We start from the raw sequence: 19,249 nt of genomic DNA on the forward strand, positions 1-19,249 counted from the left end.
AGAAGAAAAACACCATTATTGTGAGAAGCCTAGACACTATATCTATGACTATTGAAAAGGAATTGTAAAGGAGAAATAAAAAGAGTCTAGTTTGACTATTGTTGATTTTTCTTCTATGTCTACAACCAAGGATAACGAGTCAGCAAAGCATGTGGCTAATGGATATGCTCTTGTGGTGTGCAATTATGATGAGAGACATCATGCATGCAATTTTCAAGACACAAAAACTATTTGGTATTGAAGGTTTGAGACATATTACATCTTATAAAGCTTTACTTTCCAATGTGAAAGATACTCCAATCAAGAGAGCGATTTCTTGTGCAAATAAGGCCTCGTATCCAACAAAAGGCATTGTTTTGAGGCGATGGTAAGTATGGTTGATGGTACAAAGTTGTATTTCCCATATGTATAATGTGTATTAGGGATTAAGAAGAACTTGCTTTCTATGTCCTCTTTTGCTATACTAGGTTACTTTGTAAATTTTGAGGATGATAAATGCATTGCAAGAATTTGTGGAGAAAATTATGCAATTGTTGCTATAGATACCTTGGAAAATGATTTGTAGAAGCTATATCATTATGGTACACAATAAGAAATTTCATGGATCAAATACAGTGTGAGTCAAGCTATGCAAGATGTTGAGTTATGGCATGCTTAATTTAAGCATATATACTATAGCAAATAGTTATTCATGCGATAGTATGGTATGGTGGAAAATACACCTCTTGTTGAGATTCCATCTAAACATGTAGATGAAGATTGTGTTCAAGTCATGAATACCAAGTGTCAATGTACTTTGTCGTACACACTGCAATAGAATGATGTTGTAGAATAGAAAAAATGAACTCTAATGGAGATGGCTAGATGCATGATTAAGGAAAAGATTTGTGTCACAAGCTTGGATCAAACCAATTCCTTGTGCAATGCATCTTAAATTCATGATCACCTTCTGCACAATTGTTAAAGGTAGCATCTTGTTGAGCCCATGCAAAAAGTTAAATATGAATTGCATAGGTGATTTTTGAGCATCCCATTGTTTCCAAGTGATGAGCTCTCGATCCCAAACTGATCAATAATAAGTACTCCCTTCTCTACCGGAAGAGTATATTTGAGAAGTGGTAGTGAGCTTCCTTCTATTTTTTTTCCACCCATTCTCTTCTTCTCTGCATGGCTTCCATAATATTTTCTGGATTGGTGGGTGCCCTTTCCATTTGTATGGCAGTTTTTGGTTGTAGAGATGTTGCCTGCTCATATTCTTCTTGTTTCCAATCTTCTTCAAGTGCTATATGAGGTTTGATATGATAGAAATGTCTTTATTGCATTGTATGTATGTTTTTGGTTGCTTAGTTTTACCATCTATCTCAACATCACACAACAAGCTTGATGGCAAAGCAATCAAATCATTTTTTGCAAGCCAAAATGGTACTAGAAATGGTTTGAAACTCTTAAATTCTTCTATTTAAAGAAGGGTAGAGACGAGGTATTTATTGAAATTCTCAACTTATCCTTTGACTGATTTTGGTGTACCACATGTACACTCCAAATATATGTTTAAGGGCCTATTTCTATCATGTCCCAATGATGCCTCTTTTCAACCATACAACATCTCAAGTACTAAACATGAAAATAGTTTAGGTTAGCTAGAAAACTGACTCATAAATCCTCAATATTGGGCATATTATAAGGGAATAGGAGTGTATGAGTACACTATATGATTAAGATGAGCCTTACTCTTTTGAAGAAGCTCAAGAACATGAACACTAGCAAGTAGATGTGAAGGAGGAAATTGATGCATTCCTAAAGAATAATACTTGGGAATTAATGGATTTTCCATCTAGTAAAAGTGTATAATTGTAAGGCATGAGGGGAATACCAAAAATATTTAAGACAAAAAATGCACATGTGTCACAACTCTATAGAAACAGAATTTGTATCCTTTTTCATTAATTTATCTATATAATGATTTATTAAATTTATTTCCTTTGCACTAATTAGATATAAAGAAAAATGCATTGGAGCTGGCCACTAATGAGTGGTCACAGGTTATGGTGGACCCACACGGTGGGTTAGAGAAAAGATAGTTCACACTTCCACCTATATGACCCGATTGGGTGCCTGTGACTAGAACTCACGCATATCAGGGTTAGACTTGCACACAGAAAGGATTGATGCCTTGAAGTGTGGGCTAGATCCACTAGAACAGACAGTTACAATCAACAAGATGGCATGATCATGAAATGCTTGTATAATGTGCATGTGTGGGCTGAAAGCTTGAAATGCACATTTCTTTGCATAGGAAAGTCACATGAAGATTCGGATACCATTTTTGCGATGTACACGGAAAAAGCTTTCATATGATACCCATATTGGGGGGGTCCCTAAATTCTAGGAGATCCCTAAATTTTAGGAGATCCCTAAATTTTAGGAGCCTCGAATTAGCCTAAAAATGCTAGTCCTAAAAAATAGGGATGTCATTCTAAAAATAGTAAGTTCTGTACTCTGACTGTGCTTACTAAATTTGGTTGTTTCTATTCTTGACAGTATTCAACCCAAAAAGGAAGGCCATAAAGAAGATGTTGAGATATCGAGCTCCACTCATGATACGCCAGGGTGACCGTTGTGCATTTATGTCACCGACGTGTTAGTTGCAGACGCGGTTGGTACACCGCCCCTGAATAATAGCTACACGATAGCTATCCTTATCTACTCTAGTTTGTGGCTCAGTTAGCATGCCACCTTAGTTAGTTGAGTTTGGTTTGAGACCCATATATACAGGGTTCTTCTATTTCTTTGTAAGAGAGTTCATTTTGGCTTCCACAACTAAGAAGAGGAAAACTGTTTTCAGCCTCCACCCTTGTGTGTATTCCCCCATTGTGCAAGCAAGATAGCTACAAGTGAGACTCCTTCCTTCTCTCCCACAATCTTGACATGGTATCAGAGCCTTGTTCGTGGTAAGGAGCTCAAGAAAGCAAGCCAAGCTCGCGGTGTTCTGGTAAGAGGAGCAGTGTTGCTTTCATTTTCTGTTTTGGGAGCAGATCTCTGCAGGTAGCACAGCCGGAAATTGCAGGAGTGCATTGTCTCAGGTTGAGACGCCCTTCGCGGTGAAGCAAGAGGGCAGCATATGCTGCGGGCAAGAGCTTTAGCTCTTGGCGACCCTGTTTTTTTGATTTGAGGCCATTTCGGGGCCTGTTTTGGAGGCGGAAGTTTTCTGCACGCACTCAGGAAACGTCCCAGTTTTATGCTGTGCAGCCACTGTTCTACAGGTCGGTGAATAGTTACTATAAAAATTGCATTGTATGCTTGTGCGCAGAGACATTGGGAGTTACAGAATCATCCCTGTTGCCTGTTGATGCAAAATCGTCACTAGGAAGTGACTGTGTGGTCAAATACCACCTTCGCCAGTTTTGCAGATTTTCCCTTGTGAGGGTGAAGCTGTGGTTTTTGCAGTGACAGAATTTTTTGCAGTCTTCTGTAATGGCATTTGATTCTCTTTCACAGATTGTCACTGAAAAGCTTCACAAGAACAACTTCCAAGCATGGAAGTTTAGAATGACGAATTTCCTTATGGGAAAAGGATATTGGGAATTTGTTGCAGGAAATGAAGAAGAACCAGTTCTTCCTGATGTTCCCAATCAACAGCAAATGCAGGCATTTAAAGCATGGCATGAGAGAGCCAGGAAAGTTATGTACTGACTGTCTATCAGCATTTCAGACTCTATGATTGTGCATATTCAGGATGCAAGTACGCCAAAGGAGGCATGGGATACTCTGTCAAAAATGTATAGCACAAATACGCAAGCGAGGAAAATGCAGCTCAAGCAAGAGTTGCATAATGTGCAAAGAGAAAATATGAGCATCAATGACTACCACATGAAGGTGAAGAAGATTGCAGATGCACTTGCTTCCATTGGGTCGCCAGTGGAAGATGATGATTTAGTTTCTGTGACCTTGAATGGTCTAGGAAAGGATTATGCGCAGTTTCGGACATCCATTTCCGTCCGTGAAAGATTTCCTGATTTTGAGGAGTTGATTGCTCTTCTAATTTCTGAGGAACAGAGAAATGGTGGTGCATCTTCTTCAGGAGGAACTTCAAAAGAAGCTGTCTTCTACTCAAATGCTGGAAGAGGTAGAGGCAGAGGTAGAGGAGGTCGATTTGGAGGCCGTGATAGAAATCAGAATATGCAGCAAACTCAAGAAAACCAGTCCTATGGAGGAGGACGTGGTAACTCTAGAGGCAGGGGGAGCCAAAGAGGTCGTGGTGGATGGCAAAGAGGTCAAAATGCAAACAGTAATGTTGAATGCTACTATTGTGGTAAAATGGGTCATATGGCTAAAGACTGCTATAAAAAGCAGAATGACATCATGAATGGAAAACTGCAACAAGGGAATTACGCATCTTCTAGCAGACAGGGTGATGACAGAAATGAGCATTTGTTCATGGTGCAGCACATGAACAATTCTGTGACAAGTGGAGAAGAAAGCAACGATGTATGGTATGTTGACTCAGGTGCATCAAACCATATGATAGGTCATGCAGAATGGATGGAGGATGCAAGGAAAATGGAAAAACCAGGATTTGTGGAGACTGGTGATGATACTGCACATCCTATTGTGCAGATTGGAAAATTTCCCTTGTCTATGCAGGATGGGAAAAAGAAATACCTGTCCGATGTATTTCATGTCCCGAATATCACCAAGAATCTGGTTTCTGTTGGTCAAATGGTTGAGCAGGGCTTGCAGGTCAGATTTAATCCTCATGGATGCTTTGTTAAGGATATGAAAAATAAAGGTCGCTTGATAGCAAAAGGAAAGAAGAAGGGCAGAATGTTTACGTTGGATGCAGACATGCCTGAATTGAGTGCAGCAATGTTTGCACATGGGACCGGTGTAGTTGCAGATATTGATATCTGGCATAAACGCATTGGTCATGTTAATGTACAGCGACTTAAATCAATGCAGGCCCAAAATATTGTTGCAGGATTGCCAAAATTCAAGGTTGCAGAAATGCATAAGGTATGTGAAGCCTGTCAGTTTGGAAAACAGGCAAGGAAACCATTTTCTAGACATGTTCAAGAGAGTGAGAAGCCATTGGAATTAATCCACTCTGATGTGTGGACTACTAAAGCTGCATCTCTTGGAGGCTGTCATTATTTTGTCAGTTTTATTGATGACTATAGCAGAAAAGTTTGGGTGTATTTTATGAAAAAGAAAAGTGAAGTTTTTGGGCATTTCAAAACTCTTAAAGCTATGGTTGAAAAAGAAACAGGTCTGCAGATAAAATGCCTAAGGTCAGATGGAGGGGGAGAGTACCTCTCAAATGAGTTTGCAAGGTTCTTGCAGGAGCATGGCATAAAGCAGCAATATTCATGCAGTCATACCCCACAGCAAAATGGAATTGCAGAAAGAAAAAACAGACATATTGGAGAGGTGTCTCGTGCCATGCTCAATGAAAAAGACCTGCCAGATTTTTATTGGGCTGAAGCAGTTGCTACAGCAGTCTACATAATGAACAGGACTCCCACTGCAGCAATACATGGAATGACTCCAGAGGAGAGGTATACTGGTAGGAAACCAGATATTTCTCATTTGAAAATTTTTGGTTGCATTGCCTATGTACATGTGCCAGATGAGTTGAGATCCAAGTTGGATCCAAAAGCTAAGAAGTGCATCTTTATTGGTTACTCTCTGCAGCAAAAAGGGTATAGATGCTATAACCCTTCTACTCGTAAGTTTACAGTGAGCAGAGATGTTGTTTTTGATGAGATGAGTAGCTGGTATAAACCAGTAAATGTGATTGATGATGTAGATGCACAAAATGGTAATGCTGCACAGAATTCACAGCAGCAGTCACAAAATATTAGTGGACCTGGAGCGTCCTCTAGCAGTGGTTCACATTCTTCGCCATGGACAGGCAGATTGAGATCAGGAGAATCTTCTCAAAGTAATACAGATAGTGGTATGCAGGTATCACGAAAAGGAAAAGAGAAGGTTGATCAGCCCATGTTTGATGTGAATGCAGGTCACTCTTATGTGGATGGTGAATCCAGTGGCTCAGAACAGAGCATTGATGATGAGTTGGGTATTCCTTCTATTGTTACACCTGGAGTAAGGAAGACCAGGGATGTTTTGAGGGCACCTGGGAGTGAACCCACTTTGCGTAGGTCTACCAGAGTTAGGTATCCTGTGGATAGGCTGAAATATGATGGATTTACAGCCATTCACTATGCATATATGGTCAAGGTGATACAGGAACCAGAACCCACTTCTTTTGAGCAAGCCATGGGAAAAGAAAAATGGGAGAAAGCCATGGATGAAGAAATGGATGCCTTGGAAGCAAACGCTACATGGGTATTGGTACCTTTGCCCAAAGGTAAGAATGCAATTGGCTGTAAGTGGGTTTATAAGGTGAAGCACAATGCTGATGGTTCTGTGAACAGATACAAGGCAAGATTAGTAGTCAAGGGGTATGCACAAACATATGGCATTGACTATGAAGAAACATTCAGTCCGGTTGCAAGGATGGCAACCGCAAGAGCAGTCATTGCTATGGCTGCATCAAAGGGATGGTCTTTACATCAGATGGATGTAAAGAATGCCTTCTTGCATGGTGATTTGCAAGAAGAGGTCTATATGGAGCAGCCACCAGGTTATGTGCATGCTGTTCATCCTGAGTTTGTTTGCAGGTTGAAGAAAGCCTTGTATGGCTTGAAGCAAGCACCTAGAGCATGGTCTGACAAGATAGGACAGTATCTTGTCACTATTGGCTTTCAGATTTCCAAGGCAGATTTCTCACTTTATGTGAGAAAAACAGAGAAAGGTATTATGCTACTTGCCATTTATGTTGATGATTTGATTATGACAGGTGACAGTGATGAAGATATCCTTCATGTGAAAATGCTATTGAAGCAGAAGTTTGAAATGAAGGATTTGGGAGAGCTGCGTTATTTCTTGGGCATTGAGGTGATTAGATCACCAAGTGGGATACAGCTCTTACAGAGACAGTATGGATTGGACATGCTGTCCAAATATGGGATGACAGGCTGTAAGCCTATTTCAGTTCCTTTGGAGCAGAATGTGAAGCTGAGCGCAGATGCAGGTGAGCTTCTGGAAGACCCTATTATGTACAGATGCATAGTAGGAAGCTTGATTTATATGACTATTACCAGGCCAGATTTGAGCTATGCTGTTGGATTGGTAAGTCAGTTTATGCAGGCTCCAAGGAAACCACATTTGGATGCGGCTAGACGCATACTCAGGTATGTGAAGTCCACATTGCAGTATGGACTATTTTATGAGACTGGGGTTCAGATACAGTTGCATGGATACACTGATGCTGATTGGGCTGGTAGTATTTCTGATAGACGATCTACCAGTGGATATGTGTTCTCTTTTGGGAGTGCTGCAGTCACTTGGAGCAGCAAGAAACAGCCTACAGTTGCCTTGTCGAGCACGGAGGCTGAGTACAGGGGTGCAGCAATGGCTGCATGTGAGGTAACTTGGTTGCATAAGCTACTTTATGATATGCATCAGTCTACAAATGGGCCAGTTGTCATTTATTGTGACAACATGAGTAGTATACACTTGGCAAATAACCCAGTCTATCATGCTAGAACAAAGCACATTGAGGTGCATTATCACTATGTGCGAGAGAGGGTTTTACTAGGTCTTATTGATCTAGTTTATGTCAGCACAGAGGATCAGGTAGCTGACATATTCACGAAGGCATTGGGCGCAGAGAAGCTGCGCAAGTTCAGAGACCTGCTTGGTGTGCAGGAATTGGGATTGAGCTCGAGGGGGAGTGTTGAGATATCGAGCTCCACTCATGATACGCCAGGGTGACCGTTGTGCATTTATGTCACCAACGTGTTAGTTGCAGACGCGGTTGGTACACCGCCCCTGAATAATAGCTACACGATAGCTATCCTTATCTACTCTAGTTTGTGGCTCAGTTAGCATGCCACCTTAGTTAGTTGAGTTTGGTTTGAGACCCATATATACAGGGTTCTTCTATTTCTTTGTAAGAGAGTTCATTTTGGCTTCCACAACTAAGAAGAGGAAAACTGTTTTCAGCCTCCACCCTTGTGTGTATTCCCCCATTGTGCAAGCAAGATAGCTACAAGTGAGACTCCTTCCTTCTCTCCCACAATCTTGACAGAAGAGACAAGTGTCAAGAGACTTGTCATACAAGTTTCCAAGTGTCCCACCACTTGTCACATCTCATGACATGTGGCTGGACACTTGTCTTGTGCTACTCCACTTTCCCCTTTTGTACTAGCTCTCCCCTCTCCTATAAATAAGAGCTCGTTTTTCTTCATTGAGCATCATTTTTCTTTGCTGTAAACTCATGTACAGCACCCACAGATAGCCAGAAACTGGCCCCATCCATCCCCATCATCATCCCCCACTTCTCCATTATCAAATTCCTCCACATTCCCTCTTCTATCACTGTTGTTTTACAAGATAGCAAGCCTGTAAATTCATTACAGCACCTCCTTCTTGAGCTCTTTCTTCCATTTTAGCTACAAGAAGCAAGCTCTATCCCTGTACTGCTAATCAACGATGGAGAAAGGCTGAATTCCCCTTTTTCTTCTCTCATACTGTAAAGAACTTAGTTCTTATCATTGCATAATAGATAATGCATGTGTGTTTGTACATCTTTGCATGATCTTGTGAGAGTGAGAATTACTTTTTCTCACTCTCAGGTTGATTGTAACTGAGCTCTTCCCTAAGGGACTTGGGTTGAGCAGAAATACATTCCTTCGGGGGGGGGGGGGGGGGGGGGGGTTGCCCATCTTCAACCCTCAATCTTGTCTCCATTACTTTTACATTTTTATGGCTGTAATTTTGTGAGTAATTTTCATTTTCAGCTTTAAGTGTTCATTCTCTTTTCAATTAAATCTCGAAAACAAGCAAATATCATAATTGTTAAGCATACTACGTTGTTCGGGGCGTTTATAGTGGTATCAGAGCTTTGGCTCGGTCCTCACCCCCAACACTGGTAGTGCTTACAACTATAAGTTTGTTTGTTTTCAGCCCTTGCATTGAGTGCGTGAGCATATTTTTTTTTCTTTAGTCTCAATGGATCAATCGAGTGCTATCCTTCAAGCCATTCAAAGTCTTAGAGAGGAGAATCAGCAAATTCATGAGCAACTTCTCAAACTAGAAAAAGTTGAGAATCCCAAAGAATTCAAGGAAAGAAGCCCATCTACTTCAAGGAGACAAAGCCATACCAATGAAAGGAGCCGATCAAGAAGTCCAACTACTTCTAAGAGGCAGTCCCATTCTACTTCAAGACAAAGAAAGAGATCGCGTCGAAGCTCATCCTCTTCTTCAAAGTCATCTGGCGCCTATTCTGATGGATCCTCTTCTAGTAATGAAGAGTCACACCCTTCTCGTGGAAGACCTCATCATCGTCAAAGGCGTCGATATTCTTCACCCTCGTCTCCATCTTCATCCCCATCAAGCACTTCATCATCTTCAACCTCAATATCCGAGCATGGACGAAGGCATAAGAAGAAGAAGAAGACTAAGTCACTATCTCAACTTGAAAAGAAGATCAAGTTCAGTATGTATGATGGTTCCCGAAATCCTGATCTTCTTCTGAAGTTTATTCGTCAATTTCAAATTTTGTATGGTTGTGACAAGTATAAAGAAAAAGAAAAGATTAAGTTTGCAGCTTTACATTTAACCGACTTAGCCCATACTTGGTGGACGGGGTTGGAATATGATCATGCTGCCCCAAAATCATGGCGGTCCTTTGTTCGCCTGATACAAAGCCAATTTCTTCCTGTTCATTTCAAAAGAGATGTAAAAATGGAATGGGATCGGCTTTGGCAAAGGAAAAATGAGTCACTTGGTGACTATACCAAGAGATTTTGGGAGCTACTTTTGAAGGTCTAACATTTCAAGAAGATCAGCAGTTCGGAAAAGCTTAGGAAGTTTCAAGGAGGTTTGCATTTTAAACTTCGTACTGCTCTTAATCATTATCATTGTTCTAGTCTCAGGGAACTCATTGACCATGCTGAGACATGGGAAATGGAGCACAATGGCAACAAATCATTCCAAAAGAATGATAAGAAGAGAGTAGCTGATGATGAGGAGTATTCAGCCCCAAATGAAGGACAAAAACAGTGGCAAAAGCAGCCATCAAATCAAAAGAAGATGAAGCCCTATGCACCTCCTAATGCTCCTCAACTTCGCTCCAATCTATACCCACAAGCAAAGCAATTTTTCGAAGAAGAAAAGCAACGCTTCATGAAAGAAGGGAAGTGCTTTAAATGTGGACAAACAGGCCACATAGCGAAGCAATGTCCAAACAAGGGACAAAGCAAGGTTTCTGACAACAAGCCTAAGTCGACAGTGAAAATCAATACTATCAGTGATGTAGTTGCAAATACAACTCACACTCCAGAGACGCGCAAATTATTAAAAGCTTGGGGACAGCTGCAAGGTAAGCAAGCACTATTCTTGATAGATCTTGGGGCGAATGAAAATATTATTTCCTTGCAATTAGCTAAAGAGCTTGGATTAAAGAATGAAGAGATGGACACTCCGGTAGAAGTTCGCCAAGCTTTAAATGTTGATGAAGGTGACACAATGAAGACTGTGATACCCTACATTGGCAAGCTCAAGTTTCAAATTCAAGGCTACAGTGACGAAGATACCTTCTGTATCGGAGACCTTGATGGTTGCGATGTGATTCTTGGCATGCCCTGGAATCATAGAATAGATTCAACCATCTTCTCTCAGAAAAAGAAGGTAGAACTCACCAACAAAGGCAAGAAGTACGAGATCCAAGCTGGAGTTTCTGGAGACACCATACCTATGGTAAGCCATATGCAAGTCTCTAGAGCAATTAAGGATTGTGTTCAATGTTGTCTGCTTTATGTCGCTGATGTAAAAGATAATATGAATGCTGAAAACCAAGAGCGACTTCAGCTCTTGGAAAAGTATAAAGATTGTTTTTCGGAAGATCTTCCTTATCAGCTTCCCCTAGAAAGGCCAGAAGACCATCATATTGATATTATCCCGAGCAGTTCTCCTCCTAATATAGCACCATACCGTGTGAGCCGTCCTCAACAAGAAGAAATCAGAAAGCAAGTCGAAGACCTACTCAACCGTGGGCTAATTAGGCCAAGTAGCTCACCATTTTGTTCACCGGTTCTTCTTGTTCAAAAGAAAGATGGCACATTCAGGATGTGCATTGATTATCAAGCCCTCAACAAAATCACTGTGAAGAATCGGTTTCCTATTCCCAGAATTGACGACATTTTGGATCGTCTAGGAGGCTCAAAGGTTTTCAGCCGCATTGATCTAAAGAGTGGTTATCATCAAATTAGGGTAATACCACAAGATGTACACAAAACTACTTTCCGCACTTCATACGGTCTTTATGAATTCTTGGTGGTTCCTTTCGGATTAACCAATGCACCAGCCACCTTTAATCGAATGATGGAGCGCATCTTTAGAGAGCATCGACAATATGTCGGTACTTTCTTTGATGATATTCTTGTCTTTAGCAAGAATGAAGAGGAGCATCATCAACACTTGGAAATTGTTCTACAATTACTACAACAAAATCAACTCTTGGTAAATGGTAAAAAGAGTGAATTTTTCATGCATAAAATAAATTACCTTGGGCATGTCATCTCTTCTGAAGGGATTCAAATGGATCCTGAAAAGATCAGGATAATCCAAGAATGGCCTCATCTTCATGATGTACATGAGGTGCGATCGTTTCTTGGCTTATGTTCTTATTACCGCCGCTTCATCGAGCATTTTGCACATATGGCTTCTCCACTTCATGACCTTACAAAGAAGAAGATCTCTTTCCAATGGAAGGAAAAAGAGAAGGCAGCCTTCACAAGGCTGAAAACAGCTCTTACTTCTGGACCTGTTCTTAACATTCCAGATCTGGTAAAACTATTTGTGGTGGAAGCAGATGCTTGCGATGATTGTATTGGTGCAGTGCTAAATCAAGAAGGCCATGCCGTAGCCTTTGAAAGCCGCCGTCTAAATGATGTGGAGAAAAGGTATGACATTTATGAAAATGAGCTCTTAGCAGTGGTTCATGCTTTAAAGATATGGAAACATTATCTTTTAGGCAATGAATTCCTTATTAAAACCGATCATCAAAGCTTGAAGTATTTCAAGACTCAAAAGCATTTGCAGGAGAAACATGCAAGATGGGAAAATTTCTTGTCTATGTTTCATTTTCAAATTATGTACACTCCAGGGAAACAAAATGTAGTTGCTGATGCACTTTCTAGAGTGCCTCGCATTGCAACTATTACAGTGGCTCATCATGAAGATTTTCAAACGATGAAGAATACTTATGATGAAGATACTGATTTTGCAGCAATTTGGTCAAATTTACAGCAAGGAGGTTCTCATCCAGATTATTCCATCAAAGATGGTTACCTTCTCATGAACAATCGCCTTTGTGTCACTCTTCCTGTTCGACAAAAGGTGCTTAAAGAAAGTCATGAACCCCCTTATGCAGGGCATAGAGGGAGGGCAGCCACTCTAAGTGCAATTGAGCGCTACTTTTATTGGCCAACATTACGAAAAGATACACATAACTTCATTGAGGCTTGTCTGGTATGCCAAAAATCCAAATATGATAGGCAGAAGATTCCAGGATTGTTGCAACCTCTTCGAGTGCCCAAAGATCTATGGGAATCTATCACAATGGATTTCATCTCAGGTATTCCAAGAACACCTCAAGGTCATGATATGATTTGGGTCATAATTGATAGATTCAGCAAACAATCACATTTTATTCCATGTCATAAAACATTGAAATCCGCACAAGCTGCAAGACTTTTCATTCAACATATCTTCAGATTACATGGTATGCCTTCTAAGATCATTTCAGATAGAGACTCCAAATTCACAAGTAACTTTTGGCGTGCTTTATTTGAGAATTTGGGAACCACTTTAAAGTTCTCCTCAGCTTTTCATCCTCAAACTGACGGCCAAACAGAGGTGATGAATCTCACTCTTTTGGATATGTTGAAAGCTTATGTTAGTGAACATAAGTCACAATGGGAGAAATATCTTCCATTATTGGACTTTGCTTACAACAATACAGTGCACTCATCCACAGGGAAAGCTCCAAATGAAATAGTACAGGGTAAAGTGATTCCTCCTCCAATTATTCGCACTAAAGATAAGATTTTTGCTGCTGATGAGTTTGCTTTAGATTTAAAAACAACAATGGATCAAGTTCGAGCCACTATCAAAGTTGCGCAAGAGCGACAAAAGAAGCAAGCAGATAAACGAAGAAGACCTTTGGCTTTTGAAAAAGGTCAATATGTCTTGCTAAAGTTTGATAAAAGCAGGCTCAAACAAGGTTCTGGTCAAAATTCATCTTTTCCAAAGCTCTCCAGTAGATACTTTGGACCCTTCAAAGTGATTGAGAAAATAAATGAAGTTTCTTATCGACTTGAGCTTCCTACTCATTGGAAAATACACAATGCTTTTCATGTAAGTTTGCTAAAACCTTACATAGGACCAGAACCAAAGGAACCCATTACTGAAGATCCCCCAGAAGTTGAAGAAACAGAGCAACTCTTGGAACCTGAAAAGATTTTGTTTCTCAAGGATCGAACCACGAGAAGTGGCCTTGTGACACGAAAATTCTTGCTAAAATTCAAGAATCTACCCACCACAGATGCACAGTGGGTAGATGAAAAATTCATGAAGGATTACCCAAATATTCTACAACAATATCAAGAAGATTTTCAACTGAGGACAGCTGAATAAAAGCCAGAGGGCTGTCACAACTCTATAGAAACAGAATTTGTATCCTTTTTCATTAATTTATCTATATAATGATTTATTAAATTTATTTCCTTTGCACTAATTAGATATAAAGAAAAATGCATTGGAGCTGGCCACTGATGAGTGGTCACAGGTTATGGTGGACCCACACGGTGGGTTAGAGAAAAGATAGTTCACACTTCCACCTATATGACCCGATTGGGCGCCTGTGACTAGAACTCACGCATATCAGGGTTAGACTCGCACACAGAAAGGATTGATGCCTTGAAGTGTGGGCTAGATCCACCAAAACAGACAGTTACAATCAACAAGATGGCATGATCATGAAATGCTTGTATAATGTGCATGTGTGGGCTGAAAGCTTGAAATGCACATTTCTTTGCATAGGAAAGTCACATGAAGATTCGGATACCATTTTTGCGATGTACACGGAAAAAGCTTTCATATGATACCCATATTGGGGGGGTCCCTAAATTCTAGGAGATCCCTAAATTTTAGGAGGTCCCTAAATTTTAGGAGCCTCGAATTAGCCTAAAAATGCTAGTCCTAAAAAATAGGGATGTCATTCTAAAAATAGTAAGTTCTGTACTCTGACTGTGCTTACTAAATTTGGTTGTTTCTATTCTTGACAGTATTCAACCCAAAAAGGAAGGCCATAAAGAAGAGACAAGTGTCAAGACACTTGTCACACAAGTTTCCAAGTGTCCCACCACTTGTCACATCTCATGACATGTGGCTGGACACTTGTCTTGTGCTACTCCACTTTCCCCTTTTGTACTAGCTCTCCCCTCTCCTATAAATAAGAGCTCGTTTTTCTTCATTGAGCATCATTTTTCTTTGCTGTAAACTCATGTACAGCACCCACAGATAGCCAGAAACTGGCCCCATCCATCCCCATCATCATCCCCCACTTCTCCATGATCAAATTCCTCCACATTCCCTCTTCTATCACTGCTGTTTTACAAGACAGCAAGCCTGTAAATTCATTACAGCACCTCCTTCTTGAGCTCTTTCTTCCATTTTAACTACAAGAAGCAAGCTCTATCCCTGTACTGCTGATCAACGATGGAGAAAGGCTGAATTCCCCTTTTTCTTCTCTCATACTGTAAAGAAATCAGTTCTTATCATTGCATAATAGATAATGCATGTGTGTTTGTACATCTTTGCATGATCTTGTGAGAGTGAGAATTACTTCTTCTCACTCTCAGGTTGATTGTAACTGAGCTCTTCCCTAAGGGACTTGGGTTGAGCAGAAATACATTCCTTCGGGGGGGGGGGGGGGTTGCCCATCTTCAACCCTCAATCTTGTCTCCATTACTTTTACATTTTTATGGCTGTAATTTTGTGAGTAATTTTCATTTTCAGCTTTAAGTGTTCATTCTCTTTTCTATTAAATCTCGAAAACAAGCAAATATCATAATTGTTAAGCATACTACGTTGTTCGGGGGGTTTACAACATGAAAAATTTTCCAATATTAGACCTTGGCATTGGAATAGTTGTCTTGGTAAAAGCCTTAGTCTAAGTACACCAGGATATAGATGCTAGAATATGCAGATGTATGGAAATCATTAACGTCATTTTTTTTGTGCGTAGAAAAGTCTTTTAAGAGCATTCCAATGAATATAAGGATTTATACCAACATTGATAGTAGAAAAATATCTAATAGGGATTTGGCATGCAAGGCCAAATCCCTACCATCATGTTTGCCATCTTGTCAAATATGGAGTACTATATAACATGTATAAAACCCATCAAAGCATGCAAACAAATTTGATATTTATTATATAACAAATTCAAACGAAATATGTAGGCTTTGTATAAACCCCATCAAAGTATACAAACAAATATGATATTCTTATAACAAATTCAAACAAAATACTTAGGCTTTATATAAAACAATGAACATAGTATGAAGCCTCCAATGAAAGCATGTTAAAAATAGAAGTGATACAACAATAGCAAATGAATATGTTTAAATAATAAATGATAGGAATACAACTATTATAACTAAATCTATGTAGGATCAAATGTAACTACCAATTCTAACTAATGGCATAACTAAATATATGTTCATATAAAGTAAAAAGGGATGAGATCTCTAATCAAGATCTCATCCTAATATAATTCCTCCTCTACCCAATGCTACAACTAGGTAAAGATATAGATCATATGCAACCTTGAAGGGAACATAAAATGTAAGCATATAAGCATATAAAAACCAATTACCTCTCCTTGATATGCACATAGCCTCTCCAAGGGTAACATAGTCCCATGGTGCATTGCATACTCCTCTCTAGTTTGGTCACCATGTGACTAGTGTTGTGGCCCCTAATCTATGTGGAATGCATAACAGGACTACAATGCCTCATATGGAAATACATTTCACTACTGTGGGCAATGCATAAAAGACCTAATACCACATCAGGCAACTCATAGAAAACTCACAAAAAAAAAAAACATAGAGATATGTGAATACATAGTACAACACTAATAATTAGCAAATAAAAATATAGATCAAAGAATGTGCTAAAAATGGACAAAAACATAGAGAATCAAGGCGCCAACTGTTAGATCTCATATAGCATCACGAATATCCATCATATAGATCAAAGTATATGCTGAAAATGGGCAAAAACATAGAGAATCATGGCGCCAACTATCAGATCTCATGTATCATCATGAATATCCATCATACGATAGGTCATAAGCATCATGAATGGTACAAAATGAGGTAGACACCCTAGATACCTCTTTAGGCCAGACATAAAAACTACCTACGTAACTACACTTCATGAGGCATCTAATGAATGCTTCACACATAAAACTACTATGACTAAAGTTCTAACCATGCTAAGGGCAAACATAGTGCATCAAGCCATGTCTAACAATTGGCATAGCCCGATGGATGGCTGGTACAGCCATGACTCGAACCCTTACATGTCACGGTGTCAAATGCCTTATCAAGAGTTGACATATCTATTGAGATAAATTATGCCTTCCTCATAGCCTTGCACCATGAAGTAAGCCACAAAGAGTAACAATAAATAGAGCCTCTCTAGTAGAATACTTATAGCCCTCTATTGTAGTTGCATGATCTCCTCAAAAGACAATCACAAAATAGAGGCATACATAGCATAAGCATAATGGAAAAAAGAAAGTCTAGCAGTAGTACAAGAGATCCTCATGAGTTGATGAATCCTATCAAATATAAGCTTCCTTATCTTAACCTATTTACTAATATCATACAAGACTTTAGTGATATCAACCTTCACAACATCATAATTCAAGGACTAATTTTCAACATTATCATGCTGCTTGACACTTTGCAACTTAGTAATTGTACTCAAATCTCAACTTGCATTCCTTCAAGCTTCTCTATAAGAGCATCCTTCTCATGTAGTAAGGCTTCTAAATTTTTTGAAACAAATACCTACTGTTGCAAAACTGTATATGGCCAAGATATCACTTCAAACATTCTCCCTACAATGACAACCCATTAATCATACATAGCTTTGACCAAAGCATTCTTCATCATGGTAACAATAGTCTACATAAACACTGATCTATCAAGATCTACATCCAAATCTTGCAACATCTGAATCCTCTCATTTATATCTTGACTTTATTGCATGGTATTAAAGGTTACTTGCACCAAATAGCTACTTTCCTGCATCAAGTCACCACTTTTCTATATTAGGTTAATTATCACCTGACATTGAACTTTCCACTTACAATGGTACCCTTATTTTCTACTACAATAACCTTGTTTCTTATTGTGGTGTTGCAATCTCCCACAGCATGGTTGCAATTGCCTTCATCAGGATTGTAGTTTCTTGTAACAAGAATGACATCTATTGTGCCCATTCAAGACAAATAAATATTATTACCAGCACTAAAATATCACAAACATAAGTACAACGAGATATCGTCAAAGTTTGAAAGTTATTTATTTCATAAAACTGGCAAATGAGCATAATGTCCCTAGAATTCTGCACTATTACTACATCAGGTATTGCAATAGTGACTTGCATAAAATTGATTTCCACCACTTGTTGCTGAAGCTCTGAATCCTTCTCTAGCTCATCATAATCAACTTGAATTAGTATTCAAAGCCTAAAACCATTAATTGCAAGTTTAACAATGTCTCCTTTCATTATAGCTAGAATGAAAGTGCATGCAACTATTGATAGGTGATGAGTCGTAGTTCTATAATACAACCATTTCAATGAAATATGCAAAGGCTGAGAACTCATCATATACAATGACATCCATAATATATAATAGAGAATGAAGATATAAAACCATAACAGAATGAGTAAGTTACTGCTCCAATTGCAAAGAATAATTGTATTGACTCAAAAATATGTCAATGATGCTCTAGCATTTTCATCATAATAAATGCATAGCAATGTACCACACAATTTGGACCTTGAATAAGACATTGCATCCTAAAAGAAATATATAAGATAATCCACAACAACTTGTATCTACTGATTTTTAAGTTCTTGAAACCGGTGATCATCGTGTAGTTGTTGTATTTACCGTTTTTGAGGTTCCTATAGCACTTTTAATTGTTTTTCAGCTTGTTGTAGCACATTTTGTTGCTATAGGAAGTTTGGTCGCTACTACATGAAGTCAAAGTCCTGCTGCAGGAATTGCTAAAATTTAGATTCTTGTAAATCTTCCTGGAGAATTTTTAGGTTTTTGTAGTCCATTTTGTAATTCTCTTGACATTTTTAGTAGATTTGAATACTTTTAGTTTGCTGAAATCTCTTGAAAACTTGAAAAATCACATTGCAAGTAAAAAAATGGAGCACTTCTTGATACAAAAAATTGTAACATACTCTTGCTACAAGCATCTACCTCATATACAATCAGCACTTTCATGCTCAAAAATCAATCAACATGAACAACATCAACCATTCCTAATGTAACATGAACTGCATACATATCCACTATAGTTACTTTATAGAGATCCTCAAGAATAGCATTTTGACTTGAAGCATAAGAAAATGCCAATTGAGTATGCAAATCAACAATTTCATTATTCTTCTACAGAATAACTTCCTTAAGAGCATTAATGACTTCAAAACAATGAGAAACGTGAAAATCCAATGCATTCTTCACTTGAGAAACCCTCTATTGTAGTAATGCTTTCTCTTCTTGAAGTCGATTGATAACAAACAAAGCTTTAATTGTTGCAATGTTTGCTACATGTCTCTCCTTCTCAAGCTCAACAAAAAGCCAATGCATCATCTTAGTTTGCAAATTGAATCATAGTGTACCTCATGCGAAACTTCAAAAAAATCATACAAACTAATTGCATTTTGCAATTCTTGATATTCAATCAAATCTTACAAAGGAAATGTAGTGCCAATCATTCATATCGTGAATTTTGGTCCATTTCCACTCAGGCTTAGCCAAAAGATCACTTAGGGGTTTTAGATTAGCAGCCATATTGCC

Source organism: Lygodium microphyllum, chromosome 10 (assembly GCF_053477565.2).
Source record: "Lygodium microphyllum isolate KBCC chromosome 10, Lygodium_microphyllum_v1.1.10, whole genome shotgun sequence".
Lineage (NCBI taxonomy): Eukaryota > Viridiplantae > Streptophyta > Polypodiopsida > Schizaeales > Lygodiaceae > Lygodium > Lygodium microphyllum.